This window comes from Trichosurus vulpecula, chromosome 8 (genome assembly GCF_011100635.1).
Source record: "Trichosurus vulpecula isolate mTriVul1 chromosome 8, mTriVul1.pri, whole genome shotgun sequence".
NCBI classification, from domain to species: Eukaryota; Metazoa; Chordata; class Mammalia; order Diprotodontia; family Phalangeridae; genus Trichosurus; species Trichosurus vulpecula.
In genome coordinates this window covers 164,052,520-164,070,992 of record NC_050580.1, presented here as the reverse complement: position 1 = coordinate 164,070,992, position 18,473 = coordinate 164,052,520, and positions in this window count along the sequence as shown.

Here is an 18,473-nt window from a genome sequence, read left to right as displayed (position 1 = left end):
CCCAGGAGTATGTTTGGAGGAAGGGGTAGAGGACTAATAACTCTCTTAACAAAATAAAATAATAGGATGGAGTGATAAGGAAGAGGAAGAGACAGCTGCATTTCAAAGTGTGGGCAGGCTAGGTGAAGATATTTGATGCTCTAGTCTTAGCAAATGCCTGGAAGGTCAAAGGCCTATGAAAGGAGGAAGCTGCTCAGAGTACACAAGCTGCCCATTTGTCTGGAGACAGTCCATTAGATGGGCATAGGCATGAGAAGAAAGACAGCTCCAGATTTTGCTTGGAGGCCTGGTATTCAAAGTTATGCCATTGTTCTGGCCCATCAACAGTTTTAACTATTGTGCTAGCTTAGCTGAATCACCAAGTAACTTCTTCAGAGAGAAAACCTCAGGGGCACAAGCTACATACAGTATTGATTTCCATTTGGCAGGTCAATAAATGAGTATAAAGCACCAATTTAGCCAAGCACTTCACATTTGCTTTTGTATACCACCTACAAGCTAGAACTACCACCACAGTAGTTCAGGGAAAGAAACTGAGGCATAGGAAGGCTAATAGGTTTTCCCCATAGCACAGAGCAAAGATGAGAAAGCACTGGCCTTGTGGTCATAGACATGTAGAAACTCAGAATTCAATGCATTCTTCGATGGGTCATTTAGTCCAGGATGTGGCTAAACAGAAATCATCTCTATCATCCCCAGCTGGTGGTCAGTCACCCAATCTCTGCCTGATGATCTCTAGGGATAAAGAACTCATTCCTTCCAAAAGCAGCCCATTCCTATTAATTAGAACTGATCCACATGGAATTATTTCCTTAAATCATCCTGAAATCTAGCCAGCCACTCTTTGGTCCTAGCTCTGGCCTCTGGAGACAAGCAAAACAAATCTAATTGTTCTTTCACATGACAGCTCATCAAATACTAGAAGGCACCTTTCACATATCTCTCGTCTTCTTTTCTGCAGACTGAAATGTTCCCAGTTCCTTCTGCATATAACATTGTCTCTAGAACTCTCATCATTCTGGTCATTTTCTTCTGTGCGCACTCCATTTTGTTCCCAAAAATGTGGATGTAATACAATGCTCCTGATGTGATCTGACCAGGACAGAGTGTAACAGTGCCATCATCTTCCTTGTTTCCAGCTTGCTGCTTCACAGCGATTTTTAACAGATAAAGAAAATGTGTCCTTGGTATGCATGCCAAGAAAAATACCTTGGTTTTCTACCCCAGGAAACAACCAGGTTTTGTCAGAGCAACCTAAAATATGTCTGTTCAAGTTATAAAACAACTTCTATCATCCTAACAACGAATGATCCCAGCTATTTAATAAGCATTCATTAAGCACCTACACTACAAGGCAAATAGTATATAAAAATGTAGTTCTGGAAGAACATCGTCTATGTGGACCTGAGCAAATAAGGCTAGATAAGTCATTTAAAATTCAAAGAAAGCATCTATGAAGGTATTCAGGTATGGTCAAATTTTAGTTTATTATTGCACAGTTTATTATTTAATTTATTATTTAGGTTCTCGTTGTTGTTATGCCCACAATTCTGGCAGGTTGAGAGAAGTTGCAGTAATGTACAGGTCGGAACATTGGACTAGATATTAGGAGACCTGGATTCAAGTCCCAATTTTAACAATCTGAATGAACCTCAGACAAGTTTCTGAGACTCAGTATCCTCATCTGTAGAATGTTGAGGATAAAATTGGATGACCTCTGAAGTCCGTCCATTCCTGTTCAGACATCCTATAAGAAGCCCTGCTAATTTAAGCCAGACAAGAAGTCACAACTAATACTGGGATGGCAGGCCAGGCAGATTCTAGACAAAAGCTGTGGACCTGAATCTAGACTGATACATTCCGGGACAGATCTGAAAACGTGTCTTCTCCCACCTACAGCAACCTTGGGTAGTCGGAGCTGCCAGTGGACCATCTCTAGTAACAGAAGAACCCTCCAATGTTTTCCACGGGATTCAAGATACTCTTTGGCATGTTCAGGGTGGACTTGAGCTCACGGATCAACAAAACTTTGGACTCAAAGTAAAACAAATAAACGACACGACACAAGGAATAAATATACACCAGCTCCTTAAGAACTAGGTTACAGGTAATCATTTCGTGTCTGGAACATAGCACTTGCCATCAAGTATTAATTAATTGATACATCACAATACTTCGGTGGATCAGTGATATTTCTTCTCTAATAATCAAGAAATTTAATTTATACATTTCAGCACTATTACAAAATGACAATCCCCTCCTTTGTTTACATGGTTTCTGTAACACAATTTACAATAGTTTCATCTCCAATAAAAATCACCATCTCTTGCTCTCCTGAACATCTGATACTACAGGTGCCCACTCTTGTCCAGTTAAGACTGATTAGTGAGTAACTCCAGGTGTACATTTATTTCCTGTTGTGTGGAACAAGAGCTCTTAATCATTGTTGAACTACATTCTGGCAGAACCAAGGGACTTTGGCAGGTGCATTTTCTTGCATACCAACTAACTTGCATATTATTGAATTTTGCTTGTGTAACCAATCCCTTGGTTATGCTATTACTGAGTGATGGTTGCACCTAAGGTTACATCTCAAGAAAATCTCCAGTATTCATTAATATTTGTTTTTGTTGACTCCCAAACATTGGTTTTTAAAGAAAAAAAATGAAAGTGTATAGCTAAGCCTATTCATTTAAAAGATTTTCCTCACCCCACCTCCTCCTTTTGGTATTCTAGGCCAGGCCTACTAGGCCAATTGAGTGAGTCAGGCTCAGGGATTACAAAGGAATGAGATATTTGTGGACCATAAAATGCAATAAAAATAACTTTATTAATTGTAAGAAATTAAAAAGTATAATATCTAAATTTAAAAAGGATATAAAATGCAACTCTCTACTTCTATCATCACCATAGCATCCAGTCATACTATATCAGAGACTGAAGGTGGTCACCACAGGTAATATAAGCTTAAATATAACCTCTGATACAATCTCTCCATCTCCAATCCTGGTTAAAACTCTTATGCTTCAGGTGGCAAAGAAGCCAGATGGTCATCCTGATCCTTTGAGGAAGTAGCACAACCAAAAGAGCCACTGCCCAACTTTAAAGGTACTAGACAGATTGCCAAAGAAGGAAATGGGATGATGAGGAGGAAACAGCAAAATGTAAATAAAGAGGAACAGGCTCCTGCCACAGTTGTAGCAAAAAATATGGATTCAATACCACTTTTAATGGTACACTGTCATGGCAGCCTGGCCAATCAACTTCAGTGATAGCTCCCATCATCCCACATCCTACCCCTTAATGGCAAAGTCCACAAATTTTTCTAAAGGATATTTCACTGATAAAATAATCTTTAAAACAGCCCTGGCAATTGTAAGGGGAATTAATATAGCATAATACAATATTTTACTGGGATTAATGTGTGTGTTTATGACTTCTGGGTCATGTGACTAACAAGATAGAAGATTAGACATTTTTCTACAGACTTTACTATGTCTCCAACTCCATGAAGTAGGGATTATATGAAATAAGTAAAGCAAACGTGATTGTCTCTACAGGCCAAGACACCAAGAAGCCTGACAAGGTTTATGAGCTAACAGCAGAGAATGTTAATACCTAACGCAATCATCACTCACTCTCCCTAGCCCCCATACTCTACCAAGGCACACAACCCTATCACAAATTTGTTCTGCAGTATTCACTCAACAATTTCATTGATGCTGCAGTAATCTGTGTCCGCACACCTTACATCTGCCCTTACTCCACTATGCTTAGACAAGGTGCAACGTAACTGCGGGGAAACAAGGACCCTGGTCACAGTTCCAGTGTGGAGAAGAGTGCTTGTGGTCACTCAAAAGGAAGTAGGGGCCCTGGTCTCAGCACCAAGACAAAAAAGAACACTAGTTCTTATGGCTGCAGGAGAGCAATGGGTCTGGTCACAATTCCAGAACCAAGTGGAGTGCTAGCACTGGCACTTCAAGGGAGCAAGATCCCTTCCTGGCTAAAAACCAGAGCACAGGCCAGGAGAACAGTAGCCACACTTCTTTTTGGATCATACCAAAGTACCAAAAAGTTACAGACCCTCAGAACTATCCCTGAAAACAACAGGACAAAAAACCTAAAGCTTGGGATAGCACACCCTCCACCCCAGGAGCAGAGCCCAACTTAAACATAAAGTTAAAAGGCAAGAAATGGACTGGAAAAATAAGGAAACAACAAAAAAAACCCTGTGACAGGGAAGATCAAGACACAAACTCAGAAGATAACAACAATGTCAAAACAGCCACAAGTAAAGCCTAAAATTAAGAAAAAAAATTGAATTGAACACAAGCCTAACATGTTCTAGAAGAGCTCAAAAAGGATTTGAAAAATCAAATAAGAGAGGTAGAGGAAAAATTGGGAAAAGAAATTACATCAATACAAGAAAATTATGAAAAGAGAGTCAACAGCTTGGTAAAAGAAGCACAAAAAGATACTGAAGAAAATAACTCCTTAAAAAAACAGAACTGACCTAATGGTAAAAGAGCCACAAAACTTCACTGAAGAGAAGAACTCCTTAAAAAGAAGAATTGGCCAAATGGAAAAGAAAGTACAAAAGCTAACTGAGGAAAACAATTTCTTAAAAATTAGAATTGGACAAGTAGAAGCTAATGACTCCATGAGACATCAAGAAACAATAAAATGAAATCAAAAGAAAGAAAAAAAGAAGAAAATGTGAAATATCTCCTCAGAAAAACAACTGACTTGGAAACTAGATCCAGGAGAGACAATTTAAGAATTATTGGGACTATATGAAATCCATGATCAAAAAAAGAGCCTGGATATCATAATTCAAGAAATAATAAAAGAAAACTGTTCCGATGTCCTAGGACCAGAGAGTAAAATAGAAATAGAAAGAATCTACCAATCACCTTCTGAAAGAGAACCTAAAATGAAAACTCCCAGGAATATTATAGCCAAATTCCAGAGCTCCCAGGTCAAGAAGAAAATGTTGCAAACAGCCAGAAAGAAACAATTCAAGCATCATAGGAGCCACAATCAGGATCACATAAGATATAGCAGCTTCCATATTAAAGAAACAGAGAGTTGAGATTATTATATTCCAGAAAGGAAAGGAACTAGGATTACAATCAAGAATAATCTATCCAGAAAAAAAAACTGAGTATAATCCTTCAGGAATAAAAATGGATATTTAATTAAATGGAGAACTTTGAAGCATTCTTGATAAAGAGAACCAAAATTGAATAGAAAATTTGACTTTCAAATATAAGACTCAAGAGAAGTATAAAAAGGTAAACAGGAAGAGAAATCATAAAGGACTCAATAAGGTTAAACTGTTTACATTCCTATATGAAAAATACATACTTGTAACTCCTAAGAACTTTGTCATTATTAGGGCAGTCAGAAGGAGCATCTGTAGACAGAGGGCACTGGGTTTCAGTTGACTATGATGGGATGATCTCAAAAAAAATTAAGGGATGAGAAAAAAGGGATGCACTGGGAGAATATGGAAGGAAAAGAACGGGGGAAATTATCTCACTTAAAAGAGGCATACAAGGAAGAGTTTTTACAGTGAAGGGGGAAATGGGAAGGTGGGAAATGCTTGAACTTCACTCTCATCAGAACTGATTTACAAAGGGAATAAGATGCACACTCATTTGGGTAGAGAAATCTATCTTAACCAACAAGGAAGTGTAAGAGGAAGGTGATAAGAAAAGGGAGCACTTATAGAAGTGAGGGCAGATTAAGGAAAGGAATGGTCAGAAGCAAAACAACCTTTTGAGGAGGGAGAGGGTAAAAAGAGAGAGAGAGGAGAAACAGGGGAAAAGTAGGATGGAGGGAAATACACAGTTAGTAATCATAACTGTGAATGTGAATGGGATGAACTCATCCATAAAATAGAAGTAAAGAGCAGAATGGATTAGAAACCAGAATCTACCAATATGTTGTTTACAAGAAGCAAACTTGAAACAGAGAGACAGGAACAGAATAAAAATAAAGAGCTTGAGCAGACTCTATTATACTTCAGTTGAGGTTAAAAGGTGGGGAGGGGCAAGGGTAGAAATCATGATCTCAGACAAAGCAAAAGCAAAAAGAGACCTATTTGAAAGAGATAAGCAGGAAAATATGTTCCTGTAAACATAAATTAACAAATTTTTAAAATGAAGATTAATGAACTGAATATGCATTTTTAAAATATTAAAACCAACAAATAAGTAAAAAATGAGCACAAAAGAGGAGTATTAAAAATCAGAGAAGCAGGCAGATATAAATTGAATGTATAAAATGAATATAGAAATGAAAACCTAAAAGCTGGTTCTTTGGGGGGGGAGCATAATTAAGAAAAGTGATAAACCTAAGCCAACTTGAGTAAAGAGGGAAGAAAATTAGATAAGTAAAATACAATTAAATAATGTGTAATCACAAAGGAGAACAGAAGAAATAAAAGAATTGTCAGAACCTATTATGCACGGCTATGTGCTAACAAAACTGAGGACATAAAAGAAATAGAAGAAGACCTTCAAAAGGGGCAGCTAGATGGCGCAGTGAGTAGAGCACCAGCTCTGGAGTCAGGAGGACCTGAGTTCAAATCCGACCTCAGACACTTGACACATTTAATAGCTGTGTGACCCTGGGCAAGTTACGTAACCCCAATTGCCCTGCCTTCCCCCCTCAAAAAAAAAAAGGAAATGACAAAGAAAGCAGAGACCTTTGTGAGGAAAAAATATAATCTTAATATCTAAATGAGGAAAGAAGAAAGCATAGAAAGTTAAATATCATTAAGATAAATTTTAAAAATTTAAATGAAATTCTATTGCAAATTAGGAGAGCATGGAATAGTTTACCTGTCAGATATACTGATACAAGAAGAATTTAGAACCAAACAAAATATAGTGAGCATTACAGAATACAAAATGGATAATTATGATTATATAAAATTCATAAGGCTTTGCACAAACAAACCCCATGCAACCAAAATAAGAAGGAAAGTAGAAAATGGGGCGTAGGGCTAGATTTTGAAGTTGGAATCTCTGATAAAGGCCTCATTTCTCAAATACATAGAGAACTCAGACAAATTTATAAAAATACAGGTCATTCCCCAACGGATAAATGGTCAAAGGATATGGACAGTTTTCAGACAAAGAAATCAAAGCTATCTATAGTCATTTGAAAAATACTCTAAATCACTATTGATTAGAGAAATGCAAATTAAAACAACTCTCAGGTACCACCTCACACTGATCAGATGGGCTAATATGACAGAAAAGGAAAATGATAAAAGTTGGAGGGAACATGGGAAAATTGGGACACTTATGCACAACTGGTAGAGTTGAGAACTAATCTAACCTTTATGGAGAGCAATTTGGAACTATGCCCAAAGGGCTATAAAATTGTGCAAACCCTTTGATCCAGCAATAGATCTGGATCCCAAAGAGATCCAAAAAGTGGGGGGGAGGGTTTGAACCTATATGTACAAAAATATTTATAGCAGCTCTTTTTGTGGTAGCTAAGAATTGGAAATTGAGGGAATCCCCACCAATTGGGGAATGGCTGAATAACTTGTGGTATGTGATTTTAATGTAATATTATTGTGCTCTAAGAAAAGAAGAGCAGGATGATTTCAGAAAAGCCTGGAAAGACTTACATGAACTGATACTAAGTGAAGTAAGCACAACTAGGAGGACATTGTACAATGTAACAAAAATACTATATGGTGAACAATTGTGAATAACATTCTCAGCAATACAATCATCCAAGACAATCCCAAAGGACTCATGATGAAAAATGCTATCCACCTCCAGAGAAACAAATGATGGCATCCGAATACAGACTGAAGCATACTACTTTTCAGTTTCCTTCTTTCTTTTTTTTTCATGTTTTCTTCTACAAAATGACTAACATAGAAATGTTTTACATGAGTATATTTGCATAACCTCTATCAGATTACTCATCATCTCAAGAAGAGGGGAGAAGAGAAAGAGAGGAATAGAATTTGGAACTCAAAACTTAAAGAAAATGAATGTTAAAATTTGTTTTTACAAAATAAATTTAATTAGGGAAAAAATAAAATATTATTTTTTAAAAGTATTTTCAAAAATAAAATAAAATCCTGTCAAATGGGCTATAAGAATTCAAACAAGAAATCATTAATTTCTATACTGCATTGATGCAAGGAATACAAGGACAGTTCAACATTAGGATAACAATCAACACAATCATGTTAAAAACAAAAACATATAAAACTTCACGATTATCTTAATAGGTACAGAAAATGCCTTTAGCAAAGCACAACACTTATTTATACAAAAATCCTACAAAATATAGTCATAGAAGGATCTTTTTAGGTATCATAAAAAATATCCACTTAAATCTATTTAAAACAAAAGCAAGTCTCATGTGAAATGGAGAAACAACCAAATTCTTCCCAATAATTAAAAGAGTAAATTAAGAATGTCCACACTCCCTACTATTATTTGATTTAGTTATAGAAATGCTAGTTATAGTAATAAGACAAGAGAAAGGAACTGAAGATATAAAGATAGGCAAAGAGGAGATAAAATTGTCCTATTTGCTGATTGATATGATGATTTATTTGGAAAATCCTAGGCAATCAACAAAAATGCTAATTTAGACAAACAGCAGCTTCAGAAAATTTGCAGGTTCTTAAACAAACACAAAAATCAACAGCATCTCTGTATAATAATACTCAAGAGGCAGTAATATAAAGGGATTTCCAGCTCAAAATGGCTACAAAATTCATAAAATATTTGGGGATCGATCCACCAAAGTCTCAAAAATGCTTGTATAGACTCATCAATTACAAAGTGCTCCTCAAAGAAATGAAGAGCAATTTAAATAGCTGGAGGAATGTTCAGTGCTCACAGATGGGCTATGCCAATATAACAAAAGTGACAATACTACCAAAGTTAATTTACACTTTTAATGCTTATACCTATCAAACCACAAAAGCAATACTTTACAGAGCTCAAAATAATGACAAAATCCAGTAAGAGGAACAAAATATCTAAAGGAAAATAATGAAAAAAATGTAATAATGAATAGAGAATAGTATTTCCAGACCTCAAACTATATTATAAAGCAACCATAATCAAAACTTGACATTGGTTTAAAATATAAAGAAGCACATCGATAGCACAAACTATACAAGGGAGAATCAGAAACAATAGAAGTCAAAAAACCAAAGTTCGAAAACCCCAAAACATAAAATACTTATGTAAGAACATCCTATTTGATTAAAGACTATTGAGAAAACTGAAAAGCAATCTGGCAGACTTAGACCAACCTCTTACACCACATTGGAAGCAAAATTCAAAGTGTTTAAGTAATCTTAATATTAAAGATCATGCCATAAAAAAATTTGGAAGAGAAGTAGATTATATACCTTTTGTAACCATGAGAAGAGATAGAATCTTAACTAAACAAGGGATAGAGGGAATAAAAAAATTGAAAATGTTGACTATATGAAATTGTAAAGATTATAGGCAAAGTTAATTCATCTAGATTAAGAAAGGAGGCAGTCAAGTATCAAAAATCTTTTTATAAAATTTCTTCGTTAAGCATTTGGTATCCAATACAATTAGACAAACAACATACATGATATATACATATAAGTGACCAAAAGCCATTCCCCAGTAAGTTGTCAAAGATATCAAACAGTTCCCAAAAGATGACTTGCATCCACATAAAATAATGCTCCAAATAACTAATAATAAGAGAAATGCAAATCAAAATGACACTGAGGTTTTACATCATACAGCAAATTGGCAATAATGAAAAAAGAAGGAAACAGTCAATACTGGAAGGGTTGTGGGAAGATAGTCGCAAAAACAGTGTATCATTGGCTTTCTCTTCATTCTCTTTTTATTATTTTATTTAAAAATATTTTTGTTATAGATGTTGACTCTCTGGAAGAAGGGGAAATATGGGGGGAAATTTAGACAATAGAGAAACAAAGAATATTTTTAAATTGTTTTAAAAAACTTATAGACTATGTCCAGTTCAATTCAATAAACATTTACTAAGTGCCTACTATGTGCCAAGCATTGTGCTGAGTGCTAGGAATACAAATAAGAAGAAGAAAGAAAATGTCTGCCCTCAAGGAGCTTACAATCTAATGGGTGAAGACAATATAAAAAGCAAACAGAAAAGCAGGGGGTAAGAGGCATGAGGGGGAACTAAGTATGAAGGCATGGTATTCATGGAGTTGAAACTAGATAGACGTGCTGACAGAAAATATAGAGTTACCTGGAAAGTCCTGAGTCCTCTATAAAGAAAGGTTTGGGGAGCAGTTTATTGTTCAGCCCTCCAGATCTCTAATCACAGGGAAGAGACAACTGAGGGAATTGAGAAAATATTAAGAATCAAAAGCCGAAGTCAATATGCATGGTAATAAGATTTTAGGCATCATCCTAAGGGAAGCAGAACATAAGTTATCAATATATCTACAAAATGCCCCAAATCAGTAGAAGACATATTAAAACAACTCTGAGGTTTCACTTCACACCTATTTTTTATGTATACATATGTATATATATATATATATACACATTATATTAATATATACATGCACATACACACACAGAGAGACAAAGACAGACAGACAGACAGAAAGACAGGCAGAGAGAGACATGGCTAGAGAGACAGACAATAATTTGAAAAGTTATAGAAGGACTGGCCCCATTGTTGGAACTGTGAATTGGTACAGCGATTCTGTAATTTGGAACTTTACTCAAAATATTGCAAAAGAGGAAGAGAAAGAAGTAAAGAATCGATCAACTAGTATTAATTAAGTACCTACTATGTGCCAGGTTCTTTGCTAGGTGCTGAGAATACCAAAAAAATTAAATAGTCCTTACCGTCAAGGAGCTTGCATTCTATCTGGGGAAACACTAAGACTTATGCCACAGCAACATAAGTAGTTACTAAATAAATGCAAGGTAAGAAGCCGGTGGGGGGGAGGGGGACACAACTAGCCACTGGAGAGACCATAAAAGGCTTAAGGTAGAGGTGGTACTTAAGTTGACCTTTGAAGGAAACTAGAGAACATTCCAGGCTTGGGAAACAGTCAATGGAAAGGCATAGAGATAGTCTTTTCAGAGGGACAGTAAGGAGACAAGATTTCCTGAACTATAGTATGTGAGGAGAATAATGTGTAACAAAGTAAAAAAGGTAGATTGAAGTCATGTTGTAGAGAGCATTCACTTTAAAATACAGGGGTTTATATTTGTTCCTGGTAGAACACAAGACTTTTGTGAGCAGGGGTGTGGTATGATAACGCCTGGACTTTAAGAAAATCACTTTGTTGGCTCTGTGGAAGATAAACTTGAGAAGGAAAAGGAGAAGGGATATTAATAAGAAAGCTATTGCAAAATCCAGGCTTAACTAAAGCAGCTATTAAGCAAACAGAGGGAAGAAGAGATGTGAGAAATGTTGTGGACCTTTTAAGGTTTGTAAAAATCTCACAACACCTCTGCGCATCTAATAGCAACCACATTTTGCAAGAGATAACAAGTTCAGAGTTTGTGACTTCCCCACGGTCACACAGTTCGTAAACGTCAGAGACAAAATGTAAACCTGGATTTTCCTTGATTCTAAATCTAATATTAATGAAATTTTTTTGAAAAATACATAAGAGATCAGAAGAAAATTCAGAGACATAGATAAGATGGGCAGTGTTGATACTGTCATGTGTTTCATATATTTGTGTATACATATATGATAACTTTTTAAAATGATAACTATAGAATATTGTGTTTTTCTATTCTCCATATATGGAAATGTTCATATTCATTGATGTTTGTTAATAATAAAAAATATTTCCAAGAGAGATTGTGGATAACTTTGATGAGGGCAGTTCAGTCCAAAATCAGATTACAAGGAATTTTTAAGCAAGTGGGAGGTGAAAACATGGAGACAATGAATGTAGACAACCCTTTCTTGGGAATTTGGCTGTAAAAAAGAAGAGATATAGGCAATAGGTTAACGAAGTGACAAGTTTTTTCAAGGATGAGGAAGAACTGTAGGTATAGGGAAGAATTGTAGAGAAGAACATATTTGTAGGTGTCAGGGATCTGCATCCAGTGGATAGAGAAAAATGATGAAAAGATGAAAGACAGAACAATTAAGAGGGCAAGGTCTCTGGCGACACAAGACGGAATGGAATTAAGTCTACAAGTAAAAAGGTTAGCCCTGGGAAGGAGAAAGCCCACATTTTTTCTCTTAGACTAAAATAAAGGAGGAGAAAATGTGGACAATGAAAAAGAGGTTTGAAGTATAGAGTCGGGGGAAATGAGTAATTCAGGACAGATGGTCTGTACTTCTCACTGAAGGGGACAAGATCCTCTGCTGAGAAGGATGAAGGAGAAGGTGGGGAAAGGAGAGAGGAAGTCTGGAATAGCCCCTGTGGAGAATGTGATGAGTCAATCAGGAAAAAATTAAAGAATTGCCTTCAGCAGAAGTCAGAGACCACTAGAGAGTAAGTAACACGAATTTATGGTGAACCTAAGCTTTCCCAAAGAGCATTCATGATCATGTGAGTAGTGATTGAGAAAGTGGGAAGTAATACTAGCCCAGAGTTGAGGAATGGCAATTCTTAAATCCTCCATTCTTCGGGAGGCCTTTCCTGGTCCCATCAGCTATTAGAGACTTTCCCTATCTCCTTCTATCCACTATATTATGGTGTCTCTCCTGTTATAATGGGAGCTTCTTGAGGGTAGGAGAAGTTTTTATCTTTCTTTGTATCTCTACTAGCACAGGGCTCGGCTTGTAGTCACTGATTAATGCTTATTGTCTGACACAGAAAACAAAAACAACCAATAACAATAATAGTATTTATAAAACACCTTAAGGTTTACAAAGTATTATATACATGTGTGTTTGTACATACATATATATGTATGGGCACACATACATAGAAATGTGTTATATATTTATATTTATATATATATATATATATATATCATTTGAACCTTACAATAATTACCCTATGAAATAGATGCTATTATTATCTGCATTTTACAGATGAGCAAACTGAGTGATTAAGTGACTTGTCCAAGGTCACATGACATATAAGTGTCTGAGGCAGGATCAGACTATGCTGCCTAGCTGTCCCCATTAGAATGGGTACTCCTTCAGGACTGGGATTGTTTTTACCTTTCTTATATTGTATCCTTAACACTGAGCACTGTGCCTGGCCCGTAGAAATTTAATGTTTGTTAAATTGAATCAGGGCTACTTAACATGTATTTCATTCAGATTTATACTCCATGATCCAAGTCTGCTTTCACTCACTCTACCAGTAAATTGAGATATTAGAATGCCTACAAAATACTCCGCAAAAATAGACTGATTCCTATTTTGCAAAAGCTTTTGTTAATTGATCCTCATGTGCACACACGGCAGGGGAATGACCAAATCTATTTAAAATGATTTGTATAATGCCATGTACAAGTGCACTTAACACAATTCCAAGGGAAATATGATGACATTATAGCAGTCAATCATCCTTGTGTTGGGTTTGATTATCCCATGTACCCACTTATCTGGAGCCTGCATCTACATGGGCCATTTATCTGTACATCAGATGGGAACACTGCTGACAGCCTTAAGGATAATTATCTCTCCTGGCTTCTGCCACAACCAGTCAAAGGCCTAATTACAACCAAATCAAAACTGAGGGGTTGGTGGCACATTAGAGCACCACCAACTCCGGGACAGAGGGGAAAATCAGCCTTTTGCCATCAGTAAATGGCTATCCATGACTGTTGATTTAGGGTAAGCTCTACATACTATGAGACTGCAAATTACCATTATAGGTACCTGCACAAAGAAATGTTGTTGTTGCTTAGTGGCTTTTTCAGTCATGTTCAACAGAGATGGCAAATGGAAGACAAGAAGAGCCCTGACTACCATGTTATCATAGCAATAGTATCAATTGGGTCTCAAACCCTAAATGAGATTGGATTTACCTGGGAGCCTCTTTCAACAGTAATCTCTGACTCATACCTCTAGACTTGTCTCTGTGTCTCAAGCCTCTCTCGTCTCTAATTTACCCTCCACTAGCTGCCTAAGGGATTTTCTTAAACTCCTCTTTCTAGCATTTAAAGCCCTTTACAATCTAGCCCCAATGTGTTTTTTTAATGTTACTATCTCTATGCTGCAATTAAACTGTACTTATTAATACAAACAAGACTCCAAATCCTATCTTTATGCTTTTGTATTGATGGTCACCTATGCCTCCAAGAAGCTGTAGCATGAGTAGCACCCACTCCCTAGTTAAACCATCTTGGCAGACAGGTTAAACCAGACTGAGGGTAATCAACAGGCCTCAAACCTGTTGATGAGGCAGGGGGATGTCTACCTCAAGCATGTGAAAACTTCCTTCCTATGGAATGGGCACATGAGAATAATTTGTTCCAACAGCCATTAAGGCAGCTAAAGCAAACACCGTGGGATGCTTAGAGCTTGGTCAGACTTCAAAGATGTCAGGGTCATCCACTGCATCTCAGGACATCACCACTCATCTTGACTTTAACTAGACTTCAATGACTCTGGAAGAGACAGTGAAGCTGCCAACTTTGTGGGCAAGTCAAGACATCACCCAGCAATGTCACTGGTCCTCTTTGAAAACAAACAACACCCCTAACTGGAGTGCACTCACTCCTAAACTCAAAACTCAGGTCAAGTGCCACCTTCACTTGAAACCTTCCCTGATCTCCTTAACTGAAAGTGCTTCTCACCCAACACTACTACCATATTTCTATTTTGTGTATATATATATATATATATGGATAGATATATAGATAGATAATTGATTAACAGATATAAGATATGTAGCTCTCTCAACTCTAGTAGCAAAGAGGATGATGAAGATGATATGAACCTCGTCCTGTTCCCATGTGATTTTGATCTATAGCTATTCATCTATTTATATATATATATATATGCATATATATATAAACACATGTACCTATTTTTATAAAGACATATATTTGGAGAGGGAGGGAGGGAAGGAGAGAGGCAGGGGAAAGGAGAAGGAGAGGGAGAGAAAAGAGTAATAAGCATTTAAATAAAGCACCTACTATGTATCTGGCACTATACCAAGCATTTTTACAAATGTTATCTCATTTGATGTGTGTATATATACATGCAAATAGCAGCTTTTTGTAATCAAATAAAAAATATTGGGCTGTAAGTTCAACTTCTGTAAAACCTCTGAAAACATCTTCAGGCCAACTCTAGTAGCAGACAGGATGATAGAGATGATATGTACCTCATCTTGTCCCCATGTGATTTTGATCTCCTCTGCTAGATCTCTATGTCATGAAAGCATTTTGTTCCATGTAATTAAGAGATGATGAGTAATTGGTATGGCAATATCTAATATATTGTTCTTTTAAAAAGACTCATATACATATGCATATACTTGTTTATATTCACATTGTATATTACAGATGTAAAGTAAACTGAAGGGCAGTATTACAGAGTAGATAGTGTCAGAAAACCCCCTGGTTCAAGTTCTCCCTCCAATACATACTAGCTATGTGCTGGGCCATCTCCAGTCATCCTAATCTATATCTGGCTACTAGACCCAGATGGCTCTGGAGGAGAAAGTGAGGCTGGGGACTTTGCACACTTAAATCCAATTCATTTGCAAGTCTTGGCATCATCTTCCTGATGTCATGGTCCTCCTTGAGAACAAAAAACGAACTACATACAACCACAACTAGCTATGTGACTATGGGTATATGTCCCACCTCAGATGCTTACTATTTGCATGATCTTGGGCAAGTCATTTAACATTCCTTGGCCTCAGATTCCTCATTTACAAAGTGAGGAGAATGCCTAAATCTAAAGTCCCTTCTGGCTCTAGATCTGTGATCCTATAAATATACGCCCATTGATTTGCATATGATGTTCAGGGCCCTCAGGTAACTTTCTAAGACTAGAAGTTAGGGATAAATTGGCTATCTGTGTCAGTAGAGGGCCTAACTACACTTGGAGTCCTCTACATCAATGGAACCACAGGTGCAAACCAAATCAATTAGATTAGATTTATCAATTAGAAGAGAATAAGAAAGTAGAATAGATTAGACAAATAGATATATGAAAATTAGCTCATAAACTAGTTTAAGAGAGATTTTAACTAACTGAGTTAACTAATAGTTAATTAGCTAGTTTAAAGTTTAAAAGACAGAGAAGAGAGGGGGAGAGAAAGGTGATATGTGTGTGTGTGTGAGAGAGAGAGAGAGAGAAAGAGAGAGAGAGAGAGAGAGAGACAGAGAGAGAGAGAATGCACTTTATTAAGCATTTAGTATGTTCCAGATACTGTACTAAACTATGAGTGTACAAATATGAGCACACAACACAGTTCCTGCCCTCAAGGATTCTAATGGGCATAACTATATTTAAAAGGAAACTGGAAAGCAGGGAGGTGGGGAGGGAGGGCTGAGGAAAGGCTGCCTCTCTGCTGCTGGTGAAGAAGTGAAGAAGCCCAGAGAGAGGGATAGGTCAGTAATGAAATGAAACATGGTTTGGGGCCCCTCATGAAATGGCCCCTATATGAAATGGCTACCAAAGATTTCTTTGATTTCAACTAGCTAACTAAAGTTCATTCTTCCCATGTTTGGATCAAAAATCCAAAACATCTGGATTGAGATATTGTATTAGGAGGGCAGAGTTTATAATCTCAAAGAGGATCATAAACATGTCTGAAAGGTTCGGAACCACCGGATATAAGAAACTCTCAAAGTAGAAGGCAGAAGAATCAAAACATATATTTAGGCTCCACAGTAACCAACCCATGAACCAGCAACCCCATTTTGATATATTGATCAAAAGCTTCCAGGCCCAATAAGTACGCCTTGAAAGAGTAACCAGGAGGCTACAGAGAAGCATGATTGCATAAAGCAAAATCATACTTCCCCCTCTATGGTAAAAAGATTACCCACTGGCCTGAAGTCTTTGTTCAGCTTCCTCCCGTAGGTCAGCTCTGCTACTGGCAGCTCCTGCTTCGGCTGTGGCTATAGCTATAGCAGCCTCTGGCTCCAACAGGAGCTGCTTTTAACCATCCGGCTTTTGCGGGGGTGTAAGGTACGCCAGGGAAAGCACAGGTTCTTTCCATCAGCTTAAGCAAGGGAAGCAAGGTGAAGGGGCCGACAAGCTTACTCCAGTCCAAGATACAAACAGCATTCAGTTCAGGGGAAAAAGCCAAACTAGTCAAGGGCACTTGTTGACTAAGTGCTAAGGAGCCCATTTTTGGTTGCCAATACACTCCACCCCTTGTTATAGGATACATAATCTAATCAGCCATGTATCCTAGAACATACATTGTGATCCAATTACAAAGGAAACTAAAACATATCATTCATAATAAAGCAAAACATATCATTTGGTGACATTCCTAAATATTGGTTTATGATTCAAATGTGATCCACCCCTAGGTCCCATAATATCATAACAATAAAACAACACAGCAAGGATAACACAAAATAAGTAAACAGAACACTCTCATCATTCCCACCCCCCTTGAACGATTGGGGCTCAAAATCTTGGGGTAAGGGGTGAAGGTCTCATTTTCCATAGCTTCTTCTTGCTGAAATTGGATGTAGAGATGGCCCTGTCCCCAAAAAGTCCCATTCCAGAGGTCAGTTCTTTAAGGAGCTGGCAGGAATTCCAAGAATGCTATGTGCTTAGGCAGTCACCAGAAAGTGCAGGGTGCTTAAGCCTAAAGGAAACAAAACTAGCAACAAGGTTAGCCAAAACAAAGGACAAAAAGAGTAGACAAGTATGGACTATTATTCTTCAAATAAAATCATCTCAAGTTTGGTTGAGATTTCAGTTATGCAAAGATCCAACATCAGAGCCAAACTCAGGTGGGAAATGTTTCTTTTCAAAAGGAACATAATGAGGAAGCCAAGAGGATCCCACCCTAGATAGAGACTAAGATTGTCCTCTCAGCCTTTCCCCAGATGTACAAGGAAACACAATGGGAAAATTAAACTAAGAGGATCCCATCCTAGATAGAGACTAGGATTGTCCTCCCAGCCTTTCCCCAGATGTACAAGTTTTCATCCGTTAATCACACAAGGTCACCTTCAGTCTGAGTGGCTTGTGGGCTTGCAGGAGCAGTTCTTATTTCCCTATTTCTCGTGTTATCAAGTCCTCTATACATTCTGTATAATTCATTGGTTGGAATTCCATCTATCATTTCAAAACCTACCCCTGCTCTCAATAGAGCAGTAAACATTTCTTTCCTTGTTACTCTCCTTTGGCGCCAAGTTTGCTGGTTATTCACCCTTCTCTCTCGAGGAGATCTATCCCTTCCCCAGTCACCTAAGTCATGTAACTGTAAAATCTTATTTATCACTGTTGTAAGACGGCTCCCTACTTCTCCAAGTAATAAATTCAAAATTAGTTGTTTATAAGCAGGGGGAGCTGTCCTAATTATT